This window comes from Equus quagga, chromosome 17, assembly GCF_021613505.1.
Source record: "Equus quagga isolate Etosha38 chromosome 17, UCLA_HA_Equagga_1.0, whole genome shotgun sequence".
NCBI classification, from domain to species: Eukaryota; Metazoa; Chordata; class Mammalia; order Perissodactyla; family Equidae; genus Equus; species Equus quagga.
The window spans coordinates 44,007,268-44,031,671 of NC_060283.1; the positions used below are offsets into that span (position 1 = coordinate 44,007,268).

Genomic DNA, 24,404 nt, shown 5'->3' on the forward strand with positions numbered 1-24,404 from the left:
TTGTGTCTTCTTACCTATAACGGCTTTCTATACTTCATCATCCTAGGACTGAATAGTGTCATGGTTAATAGAATGGAATACAATGGCCTGGGTTCAAATCCTGACTCAATTGCTTAGAATTGTATGACCTTAGGCAAGTTCTCAATCAATCTATGCCTACGTTTCCTCATTTATAAAACATACACTAAATAATAACAAGACCTCCTGCATGGAGTTGTTGATGAATTAATATACACAAAACATGTAGAACAATGCCTGAAACATAATAAGCACTATATAAGCATTAGCTGATATTAAATCTTTATCATCACCATCATCTGATCAACTTCAAGCTTTTCAGCCTAGGAGTCAAGGTCTTATAACATTTACATACCTTCCCCAATAATAACTAATATTTATGCAATTATTTATAGTTCACAAAATAGTTATGCATAATTTGTTTCATTTAATTCTCACAATCCTGTGAAGACAAATTAGTTCCATGTTATCTACTACTGGTCTCCACAGCGCTTGCCAAGAAAATCACCTAACCGTCCTGCTACCCATTTCTGAAGCATGCTTGACAGAGTTGCACATGTAAATTGTAGCTCAACAGAGATTCAGCCCTTGAGACTTTCTGGGGATGTTCAAATTTCATCCCCAGCTTTCTCTGTCCAAGGTACTTAATAAGTATGTCCTTCTCCACAGATGGGAAGTCACATGGGGCACTCTCACCACCAGAGGTCACCAAAGTGAATTTCGCACACAACCCATAGCTTATATTTTACGTCTGACCATTCCAAATATAACTGCCCGGTTTAGTGGAAATCCTTTCAGTAGTTTTGATGTGAAACCACAAAAGAGAGACAGAAATTCCAGTGCCGAGTGATGGTTAAGATGGCTGACTTGAATCAGAACACTTGGCTGGTCTATTAGTTTTGTTAGTTACCTTGGGCAAATGACTCCATCACTCCATGTCTCAGTTTCCCCATCTGTAAAATGCGTTGGTATGAGGACTCAATTAGCATATTATTGATGAATTTGTTGTTGGTATTATCGTGTATTACTGTTTTAGTTTGGACTTCTCCCAGAAGCAGACTCTGAGACAAAGGTTTCTGTGCAAGTAATTTATTTGAGAGGTGACCAATACACTGGTAGGGGAGTGGGGACACAAGAGAGGAAAGGCAATGCAGCCAAAAATGGCAATCAAGCTATCACTATAGGTGACTTATGGGAGCTTAAGCTTACTGGGAACTCTGGGAGCAAATACGGATATACCCCAGTTCTATCCCTCAAAGTGTTAGGGGTCTGCCTCAACTCCCTGTCACTTGTGACTTGGCACAGCAGGCAAAGTGGGCATCAAGGGCCAGAGAAGGCACTCAGGCAAAGAACTGCAGGTGCTGGAGGCTAGAAGTCTGTCAGAATGCACTAAGGACCTGGCATGTGGGCAGGGCCCTGACAGCATCACAACCTCACCTTCAAATACCCAACTTCTTCTGGTAATTGTTATCACAGTCACAGCTAAAAAGAACAACAACAAATCAGTTTATAAAGTCAAGTTAAAAACAAAAATGTAGGGGCCAGCCCCGTGGCACAGCGGTTAAGTTCGCACACTGTGCTTTGGCAGCCCAAGGCTTGGCAGTTTGGATTCCAGGTGTGGATCTACGCAGGGCTTATCAAGCCATGCTGTGGTAGGCGTCCCACATATAAAGTAGAGGAAGATGGGCACAGATGTTAGCTCAGGGCCAATCTTCCTCAGCAAAAAGAGGAGGTTGGCGGCGGATGTTAGCTCAGGGCTAATCTTCCTCAAAAAAAACCCCCAAAAAGTAACAATAATCCAATGACATTTTCCTCATTTTGGAATATATTCGATACAAAGCAAGAAGTTGAGGAACAAAAGCCCCCATGCTTTCTCCAACTGGCTGGCAAGGACTGAAAAGGGGAAGAGGTGGAGGGCAGGATGTAAAGGGTGCCCTGCTTGGCATTCTTTCACCCCCAGATCCTATCCTGCAGGGTAAGGTTTAACCTGAGAGGGAAGCCCAGGGACACAAAAACATCTTTTCCACCTTTTAAGAATTACTGGCATAAAGGACCACTGTCCCAACTCTTAGCCCTGTGTCTTCCCAAATCTCCAAAAGCTGCAAGGTCAGAACCTATCACTTTGCCTTTGAAGAAAGACTTTTGCAGAAATGCATCTTCATACTATTAGAGGCCTTTTAGGTCTCTGCTACATAGGAATCATCTTCACCTTGTCGTAAAACCCCATTCAGACTTACTGTTCCCTGTGCAAAATCCCATCCGAGCCAAAAAGAAAACCTTAATTTCACCTAATAAATGGATATGCTTTGTTCTGTTGAGAGTTACTCAGCCATTTGGTTGTCCCCCCTCCTTCACTACTAACTTGTGTCTTATGTCATCTAAACCTGACGCTTTTTGGAAATGGGCAAATAATGTACAAATATGTGCCAACAGCGAAAATGTTAAGTCAATCCAATTTGGAGAATACCTTAGGGGAGCTTCCTCATCCACACTGGGCTTTGAAAGATAGATAGTGGGTAAAAGAAGGAAAGGTGTTTTAGAGAGAAGAAACAGCATGTATATGCTGTTAGCACAGAGACATGAAATATATCAAGGAAGTATAAGTTAATTGGTCAGTCCTGCTACAGTGCTTGTTCAGAAAAAAGCAAATTTGTTTAAATGCAATTAATCTACCAGGGAACAACTTAAGCATAATGCAAATTTCACATGTGATTATGTGCAATTTCATCAGCAAGAAGCACTATGTGAATGCAGAAACCTGCACCCAGCTGAAACAAGTGCATAGAAATTCATAAAATGTACCCATCTGTACCCTGAAAACATCGACCAGCGACCACAGTTCACAGAATACATTATGAGACACACCCGTCCACATCTGCACGTACGACTTGCTGCCCAATTCTGGATAACCCTCCTTCCACCACTCAACAATAATTCACAAGCTGCAATCCTTCTGACAACCACTTCCACAAGCAAAGTGCACTTTTTGAAGGTAAAGTGCCATATTCATTGTAGTACTTATGTATTTCTTAACCATTTAACATGTGTAAAGCTGCTACCTTTTTATTAGGTTCCGATCGTTTTTTTTAAAATGTGCCACTGACAAAGTTTTTGAGTGTTTTGCTCCTCACACTATCTGCCCCATAAGCTCTGTGGTTTTTATCACATGATTTTGCACAGTATGGTGATTTTAGGAATGCCTATGTCACATTCTAGCAGGGCTGACTATACCACTAGCACAAAGCGTGTGGGAGGGAAGACAGCCTACACCCAGGAACTGCTGTTTGTTACCATTATTATCCCCCTTCCCCTCCACGTTTCACTCCCACAATCCCATCGTGTAACCAAACTCACCAACATTAGAGGCTCTTATCCCCAAATATTTAAAATACCATGTGCTCTGAACTGTCTTGAACAAATCAGAATAAGAGGGGACAAATTCTCTCTTAACCTATCAAATACGCCCCTATTTTTTCCCTTATGACTTCTCTACCAAAAGTTGTTTAACTCTCCTTCATATGGGATTTAAAAACAAGATTCATTTAATTTTGGCATTTTTTTACTTGACTATATGTCTTCAACGTGCCGAGGTTTCATGTCTGATATAATTATTCATGGACACAGACAACATGTGTGTTTGGCTGCATGCTTTTAGTATGAGAAATTGGTATAACACTCACTTCGAGTATACCAATTTCAGCAAAGAAGTAACAGAAGAGTAAAAAATAAGAACCCCAAATCAGATGCTCCAACAACACATGCAGCTCAATGAACCAACTGCATTTACATGCATTGTGCATGTTTCCCTTCTAGACAGCATCCAAGGTCAAACCACTAACTGTCAGTTACAATAAGCTTCCAAACTCCTGGTCAATTACCTGGTTAATAACAAAAGACAAGGCTATGACATCATTACAATTATAATGAATTTACACAGATCAGCTTCCTGTTAATCAAATACATCTTTAAAAGCATTTAATTATTTTTCACCTGGAAAGCAACACTCAGCTTTGTTAAATGAAAAGCAATTTTGCTGAATTCAACATGAAAGGCTGTCGGGCTGCTCTAAGACATAAAGGACAAAAGGCTTCGCAGGGCACACTGCTGCAATATAGGAGCTGTTGCCACGTTCACAGCAAACAGAAGCACAAGATGATGAAGAATACAACACATCTGAACAGTTTCTGAACACAAAGAAGTTGTCAGGGAAGTGGGAGTAAACAGATAGGTTCTGGGAAAAGAAATGTCCCAATGCTTCCTGTCAAAATGATATACAGGGCTAGCAACATTAACATACGTAGTATAGGACAGTAGTTAAGGGCATGGTCTTTGATAAGAACTCTACGATACACTACCTATGTGACCTTAGGAAAGTTATTTAACCACCACTTTCTCACCTATAAAAGAAGATAATGCAGGCTCATTTGGTTTTGTGAGAATTAAATGAGATTACACAAAATCATAAATTGGGAGATAGTTTTTATCTATATAAACAATTAATTTAAAATAAGGACTAAGATTAAAAATTTAAAATAGCTTTAAAGCATTTTTATAACTTAGCAACCATTAACATTTTTCTGGGCTGTCTATGAGCCTACATTTTTATTTTATTTTTTTTTTGGTGAGGAAGATTGACCCTGACCTAACATCTATTGCCAATCTTTCTCTTTTTGTTTAAGGAAGATTGTCAATGAACTAACATCTGTGCCAATCTCTCTCTATTTTGTATGTGAGATGCCACCACAGAATGGCTTGACAAGTGATGTGTAGGTCTGTACCCAGGATCTGAACCCTTGAACCCTAGGCCGCCGAAGCGGAGTGCATGAACCCAACTACTACACCACCAAGCCAGCCCCATCTATAAGCATACATTTTTAAACTGCATCATGTGATTCAAGCACACATACATTTTTAAAACAATATGATGGGGTATGCAGGAGGCACATGAACATAGGAACGACTTTTTAATTAAAATAAATTTTATAATAAAATCTCAAACCAGAGTTTCTGTCAACATTATCTGATAATTTGAGAATTTAATGAGCCTCCATTTTAGGATAAAAGCAATCTCAACATGTCAGATGGCAAAAATTTTATTTTTCCCTCCTTTTTAAAGTGCTACAGCCTTAAGAGAAATGATTAGATTATCCTTACACATGAAAAATGAAACTACTGGATTTTGTATATAATCTTGACTTTTGCTCCAGAGTGAGGTGAATTAGTGTCAACTCCAATTCTGATCCATCACCACTTATGATTTCCAGTATCAATCATAAGCCAGTTTCTTCTCTCGTAGACTACAAGTTTCAGTGTAATGAGGGCTCATTAAAGTTCTCCAAGTGACAGCCCTTCAGACACAGGTCCTTAGACTAGGAGGCTCACGGGGAGCAGCAATGCCAGCAGGCCACCACCACTCCCTTCAAGAAGATTTAAGTAATTCCATTCTCATGTTTGCTCCACACAAGATTTCTTTGTTTATCTACCTAAAATCAATGAAAAAGTGATAACCATCTCCCCATGTAAGTTAACTTGTGTAAGAATTGTTAGTGATTTATGTCACTGAAATCCTCCCAACACGAGAACTAGTCAAGAGGAGGAAAAGCATGCCAGACTTCAGACATGTTGTTTATGTTCCCACAAAGCACAAGGGACGTCCACTAATTACCAGGTGGTGGGGACAGCTTGGGGCTTTTTGCCTGCCCAGCATCAATACCTCATTCTTTCAGTTAACAGGAATCCACCTCCCACACCCTTTCGATGTGGTCCTGGGGGGACAAGCATTCAAGGGTGCCATTTCCTACCCTGATTCAAAGGTGACGGTGACCATAGTTAGAATAATAACTCTCTCCCTGGAATCTCAAACTTGTGCAAAGGAGCCAGCCCGGTGGTGTAGCCCAGTGGTGTAGTTGTTAAGTTCACATGCTCCACTTCCGCAGCCCGGGGTTTGCGGGTTTGGATCCTGGGTGCGGACCTTCATAACGCTCACCAAGCCACGCTGTGGTGCCATCCTACATACAAAATAGAGAAACACTGGCACAGATGTTAGCCCAGGGACAATCCTCCTCACCAAAACAAACAAACAAACAAAAACTTGTGCAGTGACACTAAGACCAACAACTTTTGGAGCTCATACTCAGAGAATTAACTTAAAGAATTTTCTAGCTATACCAAGCCTAGCAAAATCTCGAGAGCTTCCCTAGCTACTGTCTTTCACCAAGGAATGGTAGTTTGGTTGGTTTTTCTGTTGATTCTCTGAGCCTATCCATAGATTTCCAATAAATTTCTTGTTCTTGATTAGTTACCTGGATAACTTACTTAACTTAGTTTCTGTTGGTTGTAGTCAAAGAACCCACCCTACCCAAAATACCAGGGAATTTGCCAAGGGCTGGCAAGCAGATCCTAGTTTAGTTCAAGCATCATCAATTCTCATCTTCTGCTAGTACTACCCTCTAGCCCATAGGAGAACCAAAACATGGAGGGTGTGTAAACACTATCTCAAAGGTCAGCTACGGGCACACTATTCCTAAAGAAAGAAGAATGCACGGAGCTAAGGATGTGAACACAAGAGTGCCTTCTGCACAAATATGGCAAAGTCCTCTCAAAGGCACATACTTAGTATATACACTTAGACACTGGATGAAGGATGTTACTTCAAAAGGAAAAATTGAGGGTCTAAAATTTGTTTTCTATTTACACAAGGTTCATGCTTTTAAAGAATACTTCTAATTATTGAAGTGATTTTCAAAACATTGTACTCCCTGCCTTTGTTCTTAATTAAGATTAGTCTACACACCTAATAAAATGTTATCACTGGAGGAAAACTTCTGACTAGAACTTTAGGAAATGAATCATTTAGATTCATCCACTCAAAAAAAAAAAAGAAAGAAATATTTTAAAAAAAGTGAAGAAGAGCCTTCTTCCATCTGATAGCCTTCCAGAAGGAACGCGGAAGTATCCTCCATGCTCTTCTGTGAAAAGATTTACCTCTTCATCTTTATTTTTTTATTTTTTGCTGGGAAAGATGCTCCCTGAGCTAGCATCTGTTGCTCAATCTTTCTTTGTTTTCCCCTCCCCAAAGCCCCAGTACATAGTTGTACATTCTAGTTGTAAGTTTTTTTAGTTCTTGTATGTGAGCTGCCACCACTGCATGGCTACTGACAGACAAATGATGTGGTTCCGTGAGCAGGAACCAAACCTGGGCCACTGTAAAGCAGAGTGCGCCGAACTTTAACCACTAGGCCATCAGGGCTGGCTCACTCCTTCAGTTTTCAACATAATGCAATTCATTAAAAGACATAAAATATCACATTTCTATAATTGTGAACCCAGAGACAAAAACCAATGAATGTAAAATTTTATCAATAAAATCATTAAGCATATAATTTTATTTCTCATTGTCTGTATTCCTTCCTTTAATAAACGTATGAACATCTCCTAAGGGGGAAGCATTCTCCTTTCAGGCAACCGTAGCCTCATGAAAATTAATAAACAGAAATCTCATTAAACTGGAGTTGGGACACCAAAATGGGGAGCTCTCATGCCCTATGACAGCTCTGCAGAGTCCAACAAGAAGAAGAAAGACTTCCTCTTATTGACCAGCAAGAAGCTCAGCCAATGAGAGACTGTCACAATTCAGCCAATGAAAAGCCACACTACCTGAAATCTTTGTTTACAATAGCCCTCCCAACTTCCTCCTCTTCTCTATAAAAGAGTTTCTCCGCCCTTTTGCTGGGGGGACTTGCACATGGCTCACCATGGTTGCAGACCCCAAATCGTAATTCTTTGCCAGTCCTGAATAAATTCTTTCTTCTTCTTCTTCTCCTTTTTCTCCCCAAAGCCCCCCAGTTCATAGTTGTATATTTTAGTTGCAGGTTTTTCTGGTTGTGCTATGTGGGATGCCGCCTCAGCATGGCTTGATGAGCAGTGCCAGGTCTGTGCCCAGGATCCAAACCAGTGAAACCATGGACCGCCAAAGCAGAGTGTGCGAACCCAACCACTCATCCACAGAGCCAGCCCTTGAATAAACCCATTTTTCCTGGGGCAACAAGTGGCTACCTATTTGTTTAAGGTCAATAGCCTAGAGACAGAAGCAGACACAGCAGCGACAATACAGTGTGATAAAGAACTATAATAGGATTGTATATAAATGTGCAAGGAGTGTTTAGAAAATAGCAAAAATAAGTTTTAAAGTTTTATATGGGGTGTGCAGGGGAAAGAGAAAGAAAGAAAATACTGGGGCAGGCATTATCCTGTGAGCAACAGCCAAGAGAGATGAAATGACCCATGAAACTCATAGTCGAAAGCAGTGGAGCCATGCCACAAAAATAAAAGGATTTGCTGTTTGTTTTGTTTTGTTTTTGTGAGGAACATTGGCCCTGAGCTAACAACTGTTGCCAACCCTCCCTTTTTTTGCTTGAGGAAGACTGTCACCGACCTAACATCTCTGCCAATCTTCCTCTGTTTTATGTGGGATGCTGCCACAGTGTGGCTTGATAAGAGGCGCATCAGTCTGCGCCTGGGATCTGAACCTGCGAACTCTGGGCTGCTGAAGTGGAGCACATGAACTTAACCACTACACCACTGGGCCAGCCCCAAAAGGATTTGTTTTAAGTCATCATTTGGTGGACATAACAGCTACAAGCTGTAAATTTAGAAAGCTAACAGATCCCTTATTAATACAGAATTAATGTACCTTGAAAGAAAAGAGGAAATCTTGAACACTTAGGTACAAAGGAAGGGACTACATGGGCAGTGAGCACAGTATTTATTCCTACATTTGTTCAAACTCAGAATCATAACTGAGCCATTACAACACAGATAACTGCAAATTGCTGGTATGTGTAACATAAAAAATGTAGCAAAATTTCTTTCACAGTATTGCCCCAGAGACTTTCCTCAAGGAAAAAAAATCCAAAATTGGAAATAGCTGCCAACACACACATACACCCCCATAAATTATTTATATAAAATTGAAATCACTGTAATATGTATATAAATTTCATTCATAACCATCCTGATATTGTGCCTTTGGATTAAAAATGCATAAGCAAGTTAACACCATGGAGAAACAGCTGTTGGTGTAATAACAACATTCCTGGAGCTGAAGCCAGATTTGGGGTCAAATATGGACGCCATTGCTTACTAGTATGTGGCCTTGGGCAAACCATACAATCAATCCTGCTGAGCTTCTGTTCTTTATCCATGGTTGAGGAAAATTCCACTTACTTCCCGAAGTCATTGCAAAGAATAAATGAAATAGCATATTATGTGAAAGCACGTAGCATACTCCCAAAGTTTGTTTTCTGTTCTCCCTTCCTCTCCATAAAGTAATGAGCCTTTCCCCCTATGGAACTAGACTTTATTGCTTTATAATTATGATGTGCATGTAACAATGTCCAAGAAACGATGGTAAATAACACCGACATGCAAACCTGAATACCCACATTGTTAGCTGGCTATCATCTAGATCCCAAAGGGCTCTTGCACACTATCTACTGCTTCCCAGAAATTTGATACATTTTCTTTTCTGAATACAGCCAAAATGATCCATGGGCTTTGAAATATCACCATCATGATGTTGCACAGAGCAGCTGGTTGATTGAGGGTGACTCCCCCTCCCCCACACTCCAGCTGTCACCAGGAAACCCTCCTCAATGTGTGAAAAAAGACAATGTGATATTACTACTACACAGCATTTGAAATTATTTTTCTTATGAAAGCTCACTATTAACTAAAAATTAACTCTTTAGGAAAAATCCTTTGCCATATAAATGCAAACCAGCTGCTTTGATACAACAAAAAATGGAGGGACGGTAAACAGGAGTAGTATAGTTCCATTGACTCCTTGTTTCTTTTTCCTTGAGTCATTTGTAATGCTAAACAACAGCCAGTTAAAATATTAAATAGCTTTAACAGTGATACAGCTGTCACAGCCTAGAGGGATTAAAAAAAAATGATTTCTCAAAAAATGTGCATAGACTCCTCTCTATTTTTGTAAAAGACGGGTCAGATTGACGGCTGAATTTTCTTTTTTTTTTTTAAATAATCACTCATTCTTCTGCATGAGAAGCTACACATACGTTTGACACTGCTGAAAACCCTGGGAGTTGTCTTAAAACAAGTTTGTGAATCCCACTCAGAAGAATCCTCGAGGCCGTGACTTTTTAAGGACAGCTCATCTCCTGAGGATTTCCATCCCATGGATGACGTTTGACACTCAGGACCCTGGACTCCTAGGATCCAAGAATACGCCTCAGAATGTCGCTGCGAGAGGCTCAAGACGAGCACTGGGCTGTTGCACCTCTCTTCTCTTAAGAACTTTGCACTGGGCCCTTGAACCTCTCTTCTCTTAAGAACTTTCAGCTCCTGAGCTTTATAGGTTAAGATTCTACTAAAGAGGATTCCCTGCTAATAAAACCTGAGAACCACCACTTAGATACTATATAACCCCAGCATAAAAAGAAATCTATCTTTTTAAAGCAGCGTTTCCATTTTTTTAAAAGAATGTTTACATATACATGCGCACATCTAACTTTACATAAATAGATCGATTATTTGTCCCCATCCCCATATTACAATACATTGCCAAGTATACAAAATTATGACCTAGTATGACTCCTTTCGAGTATTTTCCACTCTCATATATTCCTATGTAATATATACGCACAAAAACACATGAGTTTTGTTCCCACTTTTTAACAAATGGAACAGAAAACTTATCACTTTGCTACCATTAAGTATCCATATTGAAAACTAATAACTATTTCAGAGCCAATAGTATTTTCTTATACTCTGGTGCATGTTTTCAGTGAGGTCTCATCTCCTGTAACACAGCGTCCCCTTCTATAGCTGACTGTCCCCATTAACTCACTGAAGATACGTAAATACTAATTATCCCTTCACGTTGCCCTTTCAATAAACACCCGAAACAATTTTATGGAAATTACTCTGTTCTGGTGATAAACTTGAACATAGTGTTTTTCTACTGAGTTTAGAGTTTTAACTTTCTCCAAGTGTTTGCTTTCTCTCATTCACAATAATGTGAAAGCTCTGACTCTTCAGAATCTTTCATCGTTTAAAAAGAAAAGCAGTGCAGTTAGATAATAACAAAATCACGTCATTTATAAAAATACGAGGAAATGAATGAGATGAAGTTGGGTTTGAGGTGATAACTACCTTTTCTCCCCTGTCCAACATCAACATTTATTCAGCCTCTATGCCTAACACATGGTGGCCATCTTCTGCACTTTAATTCAGTGTCCTGAAGCAGGCACACACATGACTCCCACTTTATAGAAGAGGAAGTGAAGGCTGGAGGGTGTTAACTTGTCTAATGGCCACAATCAGTAAGTAGCAGAGACAGGGTTCAAAGCAGGGTCTGCCTGACCCAAAACCACCCCACCAGAGCTGCCTCTCAGACACAGAGAACGCGTAAAACGTTTGGGGCTTTTGAAAACTGAAATCTTCATGATGGGACAGTGTCAATTCAATGGTAGCAATGACAAAATTATTTATAGAAGCTGATATCCAAAAAGACTCATGTTCATCTGAAAACACGCTCACCCTCAATTTCCAGGAGCCACGGTGTGGCTCAGGAACAGCGCACTCTACTCAAAGAGACACGTTGTTTAGAACACAGTGTAGCACTGACCCTTTTCAACACCGGAATGAGGCCAGGTTTTAGGGTAGCTGCTTCAAATCCTGAATATTTATGTTCTTTCTCCCACTACACTGGCTCGCAGAAAAGGGAAGGGAAAAGTTGTAAGTAAACACAAGTGACAATCTGAAAAAGCAGCAGACAGGGGGCACACCTAACCTAACTGCTGTAATGCCTGCAGAAAACAGAGGTATGGAGAGTGGATATGATGAGGCTTCTCTGCTATGGTGGATCTGTATGACACAAGGGAAAGCAAGATAAGGACAGAAACATCTTCGGCCTTGTCTTTTGCTTGCAAGTCACTGCTCCATAATACTTCTCAGCTCTAAGACTAAGGCTTACCTCTGGTCAGTTATCTACCCTACCTTCTTTACTAAATTCTAGGTCAAAAGAAGGAATAATTAAGCTGAAAAGACCAGAAGGCCAAAGAATTAAAAACTACTCTTTAACACAATTACTAAGGCAATTCTTAAAAATACTACAGCCACAACAGCGTTGGTATGTCACTACACACTGCTGTCACTTTTAACTGGATATTCTGCATCCAAGAAGCGTGAAGATATAGAATGTAACTGGGAATCCAGAAATAAGTAAAATGCCCTCTAGGTAGTAGTCACAATATTCGTGCACAACCACTCACATTAAACCCAATGAGGAATCCTTCCCACACAACTCATATTTTATGTAGTTCCAACAAATTATTAAATAACATTTCATCTTTGTGTTTCTATGTGTGCTGATGTTAAACACTCTTCCTGCATTTTCACAGTGAATACTTACAGCTTAAGTAATTACTGACAACTTACAGGTTACTACGAAGTAACCTTTAAGTAACTTATCCAAGGTCCTACACCTCGGAAAGACGTCGCCTGGACTCAAATTCTATTCTGTGACTCCACAAGGGCTGTTCTCTATCACTACGCCGACAATTCCCAAGCTTATGATCCAGGTGCATCGGGATCAACTGGAAGGCTTGTTAAAACAGATTTCTGCTTCAGTAAGTCTGGGGTAAGTCACCAAAATGTGCATTTCCTGTAAGTTTCCAGGTGATGCGGATGCTAATAGGGCTGGGACAATTTAGGAACTTAATGCCACGCTATTCTTAAGACTACTTGCTTTCCTAGCCCCTACTATCCCAGCAGCAAATCAGAAGCCTTTAAAGTTTATTAGAACCAGCAAAAGACGACATATAAATGTGAGACATTAGACAGACTTTTAAAAAGCAATTCCAGAAACTAAAAAAAAAAAAGCTACGTCCACCTGTCACTGAGCATCCTGCAAAGGAAGCTACATGTCCCGATGAGTAAATCATGACTATGCAATTCATGACCCATTTTGCTAGTAACCCTGAGTCTTCAAATCAGTTTGTGCTTGGTTTGGAAAAATAAATAAGTGTGTGATCTGTTTCTTGCAGAGGTTCTTAAGGTCTGGACAGAGAGGGGATAAATTCACTCAGGTGGATTTCCTGTCCTGTATTAAGAGAAATACAGCCACTTAGGTTAGGGTTGTGTTTGCTACACACTTGTTCAGAGAAACAGAAAGTTACTGTTGCAAGAGCACCTGAAACTGCAGGCTGTTGCTGATTTAACGTCGCTTTAAACTTCCCGCTCACAAAAGCACTCCTTTAAAGCTTTCACAGAGCCAACCCCGCCCCCCGAGCGCCTCGGCAGCTCTTTCCCGGCGCCGTCGGCCTCAAGCAGGGACGGGGAAGATGAAGGGACCCCTAGCAGAGTCGTCCCAGGAAGCGCTCTCCCGGCTCTCGGACTAGGCCGGGGTGCCCAGGATGCGAGGCTCCAGCTCCAGCCCCGCCCCCGCCCGGGCCCCCGGGGAGGCGCACACAGCCGTCCCGCAGCCCCCACTCCGCCGCCGGCGCCGTGGCGCTGGGGGAAGTTGAGACAAGCCGCGCACAACCGACGACCCGAGCGGGCCAAACAGACGCGGAAACTCACGCTCTCTACGGCCCGCCTGCGTCTTCCCCACGCCTTCGCCCGCACGTGCGTCATCACGCACGGGCGCCCAATCCTGGCCCCTCCTAGTCTCCGCCGCTTGCATGGCCGGGAGGGGGCGGGGGCGCGTGGGCGATCTCGCGACGCGGCTCTCGCGGTCCGGGTGGAGAAGGGGAGGGCCGTAAAGCGAGGGGGCCGGCCGCCGCGCATGCTCCGTTGCGCGCAGCCGCGCTGTTTTTCCCGCGGGCTGGTATTGCAGGCCGCGTGCGGCAGGGGTGGCCTGCAGGAGGCTCCGAGGGCGCAGCGGGGGAAAGGATGGCAGTAGAGCGGAAGGTTGGAGGGCTGGTACCCTGGACTGCTTCTCGGAGTTCCGAGGGAAGCGTGGATAATAATATTCCTTCCTGCCATAAATAACTGTCGGCCGCCTACCACGCGTAAAGCCGAGGAACGGCCTACTTTCTAGGCACTGGGACGTGGGGAGAAGCGGCGAGTGGACCCCTGTCGCGGATGAGAAACTGTCCTGGGCTCAGCTCTGCTGCAAGTTCGTGCGGCCGCGTGGAGGAGTGGGACCCAGCCTACGAAGTGATGGTGGGAGGGACAGAAAGGCCCGCCTTCATGAGTTATCCACGGTGTGAAAGCTGTCCGTCTCAGGGGCGGGACCCACAGTTACGTGGTGGGCCGGCAAAACAAGGTTATGGGTGGGCTTTTCACTCCCCAGAGCTTAGCTTTATGACTGCGTTTCTTAGTTTGTCCGTTTAAGGGCTTTAGGTGTTCAGTATTTCGATTAATGTATGCCATTTTGATTATGGGTTCTTCTTCTACTCTGGAACAAGTTTCATGTTTAGTTGTAGGAGTCAGATTAAGTTAAATGCTGTAATGCTGCATTTATTTCCTACAATATGAGAACGCTCTCTTCCTATTTGGTATGAAATTTTCTAATAACCTGGGGGAAGATAGGGCTTTTCCGAGCAGGATTCCAAATGCAGGTGGTTTTATGCTGTTCTGTATTTCTTGGAAGTTGTAGCAGCTGTGTTTAGCTAGTCTACTTAAATCAAAAACTGCCTAAATGAGAAGAGTTTTGATTATCTTTTGTGATTGTGTATGACAAGAACACGTCGTGGAAATGTTTATTTTGGAGTTTGAAATTTAAATGAAAATTTGGCTTGGGTGCAGGGTATATAACAGGCTTTCCAGTCACAAGGAAGATTCTCAACAAATTGCAAGTGTCTGTTCCTTGAGCCTTACAAGTTATCCCTTTCTTCTGAAAACAATATGCTGATCAGAAAGCTTGGCTGACAGTGAGAAACTGCATTCCTGGAAACAAAGTCAACTGAATAGGCGGAGGGGAGGGAAGGTGAATTATCTGTAGAGGTATTTTATGTATTTCCCTAGAAAAAATAAATCTAATTTCTCAAAAAGAAGAGATCCCCATTTATCCTTCTGATCCATGATCATTTGTATCAATTCCATTAATACTGATCCTATCTTCTATTCTCTAACACCCTTTACACTTTTCTATAATTGCATCATTTTTCTTGTGCTTATCTTAATACATCAAATACAGGGGTGATTTTAGGGGAGCCACAAATCAAGAAGTCTCAATATAGTAATTTCATAAAAATGTCATATATAGGGATTAATAATATACTTAGGTAATTATATCCAAATTAAAAGATCAGTGAATAATTTCATAGACATTTGAGGAAAGAAAAATTCTACCTTTTAAAAATGACCCTTTTTGTCCTATATGGTTGAGCAGACTGGAACTTTTTAAAATTCCTATTGAAATCTGCATGTTGTATCATACTCAAGTCCCATTTAAATTGACAAACAGAACACTTGGATAACAAGTGTGTATCTTAAACATTAACATATGAGGCAGCAGCATCCTTTCACTGAGGCAAGGCTTAGAAATACCAAAGAATCAATGCCAGAAGAAGTCCTTTAACATAAAAGTTATGCAATTGTTACATTACCTTGTACGATAATGATCACTAAACGCTCAAAAGTATTCATGTATCTTAATCGTGGGAAAATGCAAAATTATGCGCATTGTGCATAATATTCGAGACCTATCTAATGGTCTAAAGAGTTTTCTAATTTTATAAAAGGTTTGCAGAAGAGCAACAATACCTGAGATTAAGCCATCTACCTTGAATGAGTGTTCCTAAAATGTGGTTCTCACAAACAGAGGAGTTGTAAAAACCTTTGTACAGTTCATAAATCTAGGATTGGAACTGGCAGGAAGGCAGATGAGTATCATTCTCAGCTTTCAAAATCTGGCCTGAAAGTGAGAGAACATCAGGCAACAACACCATGAGCAAATAACACAACAGGATTATTTTTTTTAAAGAGGAGCTTGTTTTGGTGTCTAGTTGGTTTTAATGCATACCCAACACTATGGCAAAAGATAGATAAAGCTGATCAAAGAATTTACAGTTTTCCTGTTATGAAAAAGCTTGCAAATTAAACAATGTAAGAACAATTTAAGAATGATGAAAGTAGTACAAAATTGCATTATGTATTATAATAATAAGGACAACAATACTTAGTGATAGACCATGCTAACAGTAACCTTAAGAGATTTGAATGGCAATAGTGACAGACAAAATAGACTTTAAGACAAGTATTTCTAGAGACAGACATTTCATAGTGATAACAGGGTCAATACATCAAAAAAATAACAGTTAAAAATGTACGTGCACCCAACAAGAGAGCCCTAAATAAATGAAGAAAAACTGATAGACTTGAATGGAGAAACAGACAAATGATAATAGTCTGACGTTTCACTATCCTACTCTCAATAATTGGTAGAATGACTGGACAGACAACCACTAAGGATATATGAACCTTGAACAACACTGTCAACCTAACCAATATGTGTATTACCACTGTACTTAATGACAGCAGAATTTATATTCTTTTTAAGAAGTATGTTCTCCAGGATAGTCCATATGCTAGCTCATAAAACAAGTCTCAATACATTTAAAAGGATTGGGATCATGCAAATTATATTCTCTGTTTACAATGAAACAAAATTAGGAATAGGCAATAGAAAGAAATTTGGAAAATCCTCAAATATTTGGAAATTAAGTTACTCCTGAGCTAAAGAAGAAGTAACAAAGGAAATTAGCAAATATTTTGAACTGAATGAAAATGAAAACATTGAAATTTATTGGATGCAGCTAAAATAGTGATCTGAAGGTTAGTTACTGCGTTAAACACCTATATTAGAAAAGGAAAAGATTTGCAATAACCTCGGCTTCCACCTTAAAAGCTAGAAAAATAAGAGCAACTTAAAGCTACAGCAAGCAAAAGAGAGGAAATAATGATCACATTGGAAGCCAAGGAAATAGATAAGAGAGAATCTGAGAACCAATGAAAATAAAGTTGGTTCTTTAAAAAGATCAGTAAAATTGACAAACCATTATTAGGCTCATCAAAAAAGGAGAGAAGACACAAATTACCAAAATTAGGAGTGAAAGCAGTACATCACTACCCACTCAACCAAAATTAAAAGAGGCTGTGAATAACTTTACGCCAACAAATTAGACAATGTAGATAAATTGGACAAATGCCTAGAAAGACACAAATTGCCAAAACTGAATCAAGAAAATAGAAAATCTGAGCAGAGTTTGTATTCATTTCCTAGGGCTACCATAACAAAGTACCACAAACAGGATGGCTCAAACAACAGAAATTCATGTCTCACGCTTCTGGAAGCCAGAAGTCTGAGATCAAGGTGTTGGCAGGACCATGCTCTCTCTTAAACCTCTAGGGGAGAATCCTTCCTTGACTCTAGCTCCCAATGGTTTCACAATCCTTGGTGTTCCTTCACTTGCAGCTGCATCACTCAGTCTCTACCTCCATCATCTCATGGCATTCTCCCCTCATGTGCGTGTCTCCTCTTCTTCTTAGGACACTGATCATAGAGGATTAAGAGACCAGCCTACCCCAATATGACCACATCATGACTAATTACATCTGCAATGATCCTATTTCCAAATACAGTTCAGTGCATAACACACCTATAACAAGTAAAGAAATTAAATTAATACTCTAAAATCTTCCCACAAAGAAAAGCCCATGCTCAGATGGATTCACTGGTGAATTCAGTCAAATATTTAAGGAAGAAATGATACAGTCATGCGTGGACTCTGAAATAGAGACCACTTCTCAACTCATTCTATGAAGAAGATGTTATTACCAAATTCAGATAAATAAGTTACAAGAAAAGAAAGCTACAGAAAAATATCCACTAAGAATTTACAAAAGTTCCACAAAGTGATAGCAAACCAAATTCAGCAATACATATGAAGGATTATATACCATGAATGCAAGTTTGTTTCAACATCAAAATAATCAATTAATGTAAAACACCATATTGATAGAGTAAAGGACAAAAACCATATGATCATCTCAATATACAGATACAGAAAAGCATTTAACAAAATTCAACACATGTATGATAAAAACTCTCAAAAAAGTAGGAACAGAAGGGAACTTCCTCAACCTAATAAAGGGCATCTATAAAAAACCTATGGCTAGCATCATACGTAAGGGTAAAACTAATGAATGTTTTCCCCCTCAGATCAAGAATAAGGCAAGGATGTCTGTTCTCACCACTTTTACTTAAAATTCTGGAGGTTTTAGCCAGTGCAGTCAGGGGACAAGTAAAAGGTATCAGATTGAATAGGGAGAAGTAAAAGTGTCTTTATTCACAGACAACCTGATCCTGTATGTAGAGAATCTTGAAAAAACCACACACACACAGACGCTGCTAGAATTGATAAATGAGCTTAGCACAGTCTTAGGATACAACATCAAGATAAAAAAAGTATTTCTAGATACTACAAATTAGGTCTGAAAGTAGAATTAAGATGACAATTTTATTCCAAATAGCATCACAAAGAACAAAACACTTAGGAATAAATGTAACAAAGTAAGTGCGAGACTTGTACACTGAAAGCTACTTAAAATGGCTGAGAGAAATCAACATTCCATGTTCATGGACTGGAAGGCTCAATGCTGTTAAGATGGCAGTTCTGAAATTGATCTATGGATTCAACACAATCTCTCTTAAAATATTAGCAGAATTTTGTTTGTGGAAACACGTAAGCTGATCCTTAGAATTTAGAATAAAAGATCTAGAATAGCTACAAAATTTTGAAAAAGAATAATAAAATTGGAAGAATTACATCACCCAATGTCAAAATGTACTATAAATTTACAGAAATCAAGACAGTGTGTTAGTGGTGTAAGAATAGACATAGAGATCAATGAAATGGAATTTAAATAAGCCCTTATATGGTCAGTTAATTTTCAACAAAATTGTCAAGGCAAAAGACAGTCTTTTCAGCAAATAATGCTGGGAAAATTAGACGTCTATATGAAAAAAGACTGTGAACTTGGATGCTTACCTCACACAATGTACAACAATTAACTCCAAATGGAACATAGGCATAAATGTAATGGTTAAAACTATAAAAACTTCCAAAAGAAAACATAAGAGAAAATATTTGTGAGCTTAGTTTAGGCAAAGACTTCTTAGCTATGACACCAAAAGCATGACCCACAAAAGAAAAAATTGATAAAATGGACCTCCTCAAAATAAAAAAAAAAAATTGCTGTTTAAAAGACATCATGAAGAAAATTAAAATCAAGTAATAGATTAGAAGATATTTGTAAATTTTATATCTGATAAAGAGTTTGTCTCTTGAATATTTAAAGTACTCATACAACTCAAGAAGAAGATAAACCATTCATTTGGAAAATGAGCAAAAGATTTGAATAGATACTTCAACAAAGAAGACATATGAATAACTAATAAACATATTAAAAAATTCTCAGCATCTTTAGTCATTAGGAAGATGCCAATTGAAACCACAATGAGATACTACCACAAGCCCCTGGAGTGACTATAACAAAAAAGACAGTTATGGCAACAATGTGGAGAAGCTGGAATCCTCAAACATTGCTAGTGGGAATGTATTAATGGTGTGGCCACTTTGGAAAGTAGTAGTTTTTTAAAAAGTTAAACATATACGTACCCGGGGCTGGCCCTGTGGCGTGGTGGTTACGTTTGGTGGCCTGTGTTCATGGGTTTGGATCCTGGGAGTCGACCTACACCACTTGTCAGCTATGATGTGGCAACGACCCACATACAAAATAGAGGAACACTGGCACAGATGTTAACTCAGGGTGAATCTTCCTCAGCACAAACAAACAAATGTACACTTATGATACAACCCAGCAACTCCACTCTTAGAATCTACCCAAGAGAAATGAAACATATGACCACAAAAGACTCATATGCAACTTCCATAGCAGTATTATTCATAACAGCAAAAAACTGCAACCAATCCAAATGCTTATCAGCTTTCGAATGGATAAAGCAATAAAAAAGACCCAAACTACTGATTCTTCCTACAACATGGATGAAGGAAATGGGAATCAGGTTAACTGTAAATTGACATGAGGGAACTTTTTTGGATGATGGAAATGTTCAAAAAATGGATTGTGATGATGGTTGTCCAACTCTATAAATTTATTAAAAATCACATGGACGCACCATAAACAGACAATGGGTGAATTTTATGGTATGTAAATTCTACCTCAACAAAGCTGTTTAAAGAGAAAAGATAACCACTCTGTGGACATGTGTGGTCAGTTATCTACAAGGCCCAGTAAAAAGTGAGCATGGCAGGCCTACCTGGGGCCTACCCATCACATGCTATGTTCAAGGCATTATTCTTGAGATGGGGGATACCAATCAGACATGGATGCCATTCTCTAGAGACTTCTAGTCTTATAAAGGAGCCAAGGGATCTACATACATTTCAATGAAACCAGAAGGAAAGAGCTAAGTGCTCTAAGTGAGGTTTAGTTAAATTAATTTGGGACTTTAAAGAAAGAGACTATTGACAGGAACTGGAGAGATGAGAAAACACATTGTGGAGCTGACATTTGAATAGTATCCTTGATGTGTAAGTGGGATTGAACCTACTGAGATGAATGGAATGGAGCATTCCAGGCCAAAAACAAAACAAAACAAAAGCTCAGTAAAGTGAGAACAATATTGTGAGGAATGATTAGGGTGATTTATGTTTTATGTAGCATTTGAGCAGGATATTACTTTGATCAATAGTGAGTAAAAAGGGTATGCCATGATGTCCAATATTCTTGGTGTATGAGCATTATAGCATAGACACTGGACTAAAGAGAATGGAGAATTTATTTAGGAGAATAATGGGAAAGGTTAGCTGTAGATAATGGATGTAAAATACAGACAATATTAAATCCTACTTGAAAAAAACACCATTAATAATAAAAGTGCAATCAATTAACATGTCTTAGAAATTCTTATAATGATTTTGTCTTTGAGTCTTTATATGGAAATGTCTTGCTTTAGAACTCAAATGGTTTTTCATTGGTTTAAAAGAAGGATGTAGAATTAAGAATCCATCGTGATTGAGTTCATTCCACAACTAGTGAGAAAAGTCCCAGCAGAAATAAGATATTACTAAAACTACAAATAGAAGCAATGCACTTCAGTGGACCTGTGATGGTTAATTATCCTGACATTATTATGGACATTATTATAATTGCAACTCAATTTTCACTTATCAACTCTAATGGAGTTAATCTAATGGAGCTGGGAAGAGCTGTGGTAACACTAAAATAATTCATGTTACTCTACAGGTATTTTAACGCTTATAATTTAATGCTTAAACTCCTGCCCCTAAATCAGCCACTCCCTGATTTCCAATCATACCATAAACAGATTATTTTTTTTCTTAATTGGGGCATTAAACTATGAAACCTCATTCCCTCCTTATGCGTTGCCTTTTTTCCTAAGAAGAAATTCTCTCCCTCCATAGAAGATGAATAAAGCATAGTTTCCTTCTCCCTGCCCCAGTACCACTAGAGAGCAGGAATATAACGTGGGAATCTGTCAGTCAAAGGCTCTCTCTTGGGGCTCAGACTCTTAGGAGCCTCTGGCAATGGTTGCAGACCATAGTTATCTCATAACCGGAAATGACAGTGCATCAGTGGGAGAACTGGAGGCTGAGCACCTCGCAAAGCATCTAGGGAAGGGAAGGGTGTTAGCTTGACCACCTCAGAATACCTTGAACTTCAACACAACGCTTGGCCCTCTACTTCTGCTAAGACCTTCAGATACAGATTTTATTCTCTTACAACTCAATATTATCTTAGTAAATTGTAAAATTGTTTCCTCACTCCTCTAACATCCTATAAGATCTCACTATTACCACCACTCTGATCTCTACTTCTTAAGGAAGATAATGCATTTAGAGCTCTTATCAAAGTGTCTGGCTCAGCACAAACACTCAGCACATGTTAACTGTTATTATAACTATTAGCTACCATTTGTTGAAGGTCTGCTGGTATGGGCTAGGCACTCCATCTCCATTTTGAAAATGAGGAAACAGAGGGTCAGAGAATCTAAGCAACTTATCGAAGCTCACGTAGCTACCAGGAGGAGGGATTAACGCTTCCAACCTTCTTTCTAATCCATTATTTCTACTTCTGAATATTAACTATCTAGTGCTGTGTGTCATTGGATGCAGCATCATCTATATAAGAGGTAATTTTTGCCACACATCTATGGACAGCTTATCTTTGACAAAGGAGCTGAGGGCATACAATGGAGAAAAGAAAGTCTTTTCAACAAATGGTGCTGGGAAAACTGGAATGCCACATGTAAAAGAATGAAAATTGACCATTCTTTTTCACCATTCACCAAAATAAACTCAAAATGGATCAAAGACCTAAAGGTGAGACCTGAAACCATAAGGCTTCTGCAAGAAAATGTAGGCAGTACATTCTTTGGCATCAGTATTGAAAGGATCTTTTCGGACACCATGCCTTCTCAGAGAAGGGAAACAATAGAAAGAATAAACAAATGGGACTTCATCAGACTAAAGAGCTTCTTCAAGGCAAATGAAAACAGGATTGAAACAAAAAAACAACCCACTAACTGGGAAAAAATATTTGCAAGTCATATATCTGACAAAGGCTTAATATCCATAATATATAAAGAACTCTCACAACTCAACAACAAAACATCAAAAAACCCAATCAAAAAATGGGCTGGAGACATGAACAGACATTTCTCCAAAGAAGATATACTGATGACCAATAGGCACATGAAAAGATGCTCATCATCGCTGATCATCAGGGAAATGCAAATCAAAACTACACTAAGATATCACCTTACACCCATTAGAATGACAAAAATATCTAAAACTAATAGTAACAAATGTTGGAGAGGTTGTGGAGAAAAAGGAACCGTCATACACTGCAGGTGGGAATGCAAACTGGTGCAGCCACTATGGAAAACAGTATGGAGGTTCCTCAAAAAATTAAAAATAGAACTACCATACGATCCAGCCATCCCACTACTGGGTATTTATCCAAAGAGCTTGAAGTCAGCAATCCCAAAAGTCCTCTGCACCCCAATGTTCATTGCAGCATTATTTATAATAGCCAAGACATGGAAGCAACCTAAGTGCCCATCAACAGATGAATGGATAAAGAAGATGTGGTACATATATACAATGGACTACTACTCAGCTGTAAAACAGAACAAAATCATTCCATTTGCAATAACATGGATGGACCTTGAGGGAATTATGTTAAGTGAAATAAGCCAGCAAGAGAAGGATAATCTGTGTATGACTCCACTCATATGAGGAATTTAAAATTATGGACTAAGAACAGTTTAGTGGATACCAGGGGAAAGGTGGGGTGGGGGGTGGGCAGAAAGTTGAAGTCGTGCACCTACAACACAAATCACAAACATTAATGTACAACTGAAATGTCACAAGATTGTAACCTATCATTAATTCAATAAAAAAAAAAGAGGTAATTTTTGGTTTCTTCAGGTACATGTTTAAAGTTGTCATTGTTTCATTATTTATCGAAACTATAAAAAAGGAAAATAACAAGCATTCACTATCCTTTTGGAATTATTTTGAGTGTCAGCACGCCTGGACTAGGTCACAATAATGGCCACCACCAATGTCTCAGTCTCCGGAAAGGTCTCTCCTCTCACTGAGATGCACCCAGAGCCCACCAGAAAAGTAACACTAGCAACAACAACAACGACAACAAATGGATGTAAAGGGAGTCTCATCTGTGAATACAAGGTACTCAAATGAGGAAAAGTGTACCACGTCCACATCTTCCCCAAGAGCTGCTTCCAAATCTCTTCATCTCTGGGAAGCCTTGAGGACCACATCTGTCTTCATCTCCCCTTTCAAACATCCTCTCTCCTTGCTTTCCCAAGATCAACACTATTCAATGTGCTCTCACTCAATTTTAATTACATCTCTCCAAAAAAAATTATTTTGAATGACTCTCTTTCAATTTTACACATTTTTCTATTTTAAGAAGTGTTTTTTTTCTGTTGAGTATTTTGGATAAATCTTCCTTAATCTTGTTTTAATGCATTATGATTATTATCTAAAAATTAAATTGGGTTTACAGATGTCCCATTGTTCTTAGGTTTACAGAATAATAGTAGCCTATCGTTTGAGATTTCCTGTTTCTTTCAAATAATAAATCCTAAATAAGCAGTTTATTTTAATAATCATTCCTTTAACAGCTTTTTTTCTTTTACATCTGAAAATGCCACTTCTGTTTTTATATCAACTAAAATTCTGATGCTTCCATGACAACAATGAATAATTTTACTCCAAACTGCCAAATCATATTTTCTGTGTGCCATTTGAGACCTCATAGGAGCCTTCCCAAACCAC

At 39.4% G+C, this 24,404-nt stretch overlaps 1 protein-coding gene across 5 annotated transcripts in view; it reads right to left on the minus strand.

The window, feature by feature from the left end:
- RHBDD1 (rhomboid domain containing 1) overlaps positions 1–24,404 on the minus strand; it is a 146,452-nt gene that overhangs the window by 104,979 nt on the left and 17,069 nt on the right. For 2 of the 5 annotated variants that reach the window (XR_006885907.1, XM_046644952.1), the window contains exon 1: positions 13,624–13,750. The exons of 1 other annotated variant lie outside the window; for it this stretch is intronic. The gene's annotated coding sequence lies outside the window, so the exon portion shown is untranslated. Of the gene's footprint in view, positions 1–13,623; positions 13,751–24,404 lie in introns of those variants that run through there. 2 more of the 5 variants (XM_046644950.1, XM_046644949.1) reach the window with 2 other exon arrangements.